This window comes from Piliocolobus tephrosceles, unplaced genomic scaffold, assembly GCF_002776525.5.
Source record: "Piliocolobus tephrosceles isolate RC106 unplaced genomic scaffold, ASM277652v3 unscaffolded_14868, whole genome shotgun sequence".
NCBI lineage: Eukaryota > Metazoa > Chordata > Mammalia > Primates > Cercopithecidae > Piliocolobus > Piliocolobus tephrosceles.
The window spans coordinates 3,208-4,120 of NW_022296385.1; positions in this window are offsets into that span (position 1 = coordinate 3,208).

Sequence of the window (913 nt, forward strand, 5' to 3'; positions counted from 1 at the left end):
TAAAAAAATTGGAAAATATAAAAAAATTGGAAAATGTAAAAAAATTGGAAAATGTAAAAAAATTGGAAAATATAAAAAAATTGGAAAATATAAAAAAATTGGAAAATGTAAAAAAATTGGAAAATGTAAAAAAATTGGAAAATATAAAAAAATTGGAAAATATAAAAAAATTGGAAAATGTAAAAAAATTGGAAAATGTAAAAAAATTGGAAAATATAAAAAAATTGGAAAATGTAAAAAAATTGGAAAATTCAAAAAAAATGACAAACGTGTCAGCCACAGTAGATGTAAAAACCATAAGACAGGTACCAAATTTTAAAAACTCCTACACTTTTAATTACGGTTTTTATAGTAAGAAAGGACATTACCACAAGAACGAAGACACATGTTCACATGTCATGTTTAATTCATATAAAATACATAACAAAATAAACAAATTTATTAAAATTATAGGCACGAAAAAATATAATATATTTGAAAACATATTAAAACTATGTAACATAAAATTTGATAATTCATATTTTTCTAAAAAAAAAAATAACAATAAAAAATATGACGTATGTAATAAGTTGTTGATTGATAGTGAACTAGAGAGGCAGGAAATGGACCAAGTACCAACAAACAGAACAAAGAAAACTATGAATAAGATTTATTTAAATTTTTTTTTACCAATATATAAAAATCTAAACAAAACTGAAGCAAATCATTACAAAGAAAATGAAAATTATGATATTGTAAGTTATTATTTTTATGACCAGGATAATAATTATGTGAAGGATAAAAAAAGTATTAACAAAAATAGTACCGATCAAAACCTAAACGAATTACATATTTTTAATTATGCAATTGAAAAAAGTCAAACGTTAATAAATGATTTAAACAATCGATTATATCACACACAAAATCAAAACTT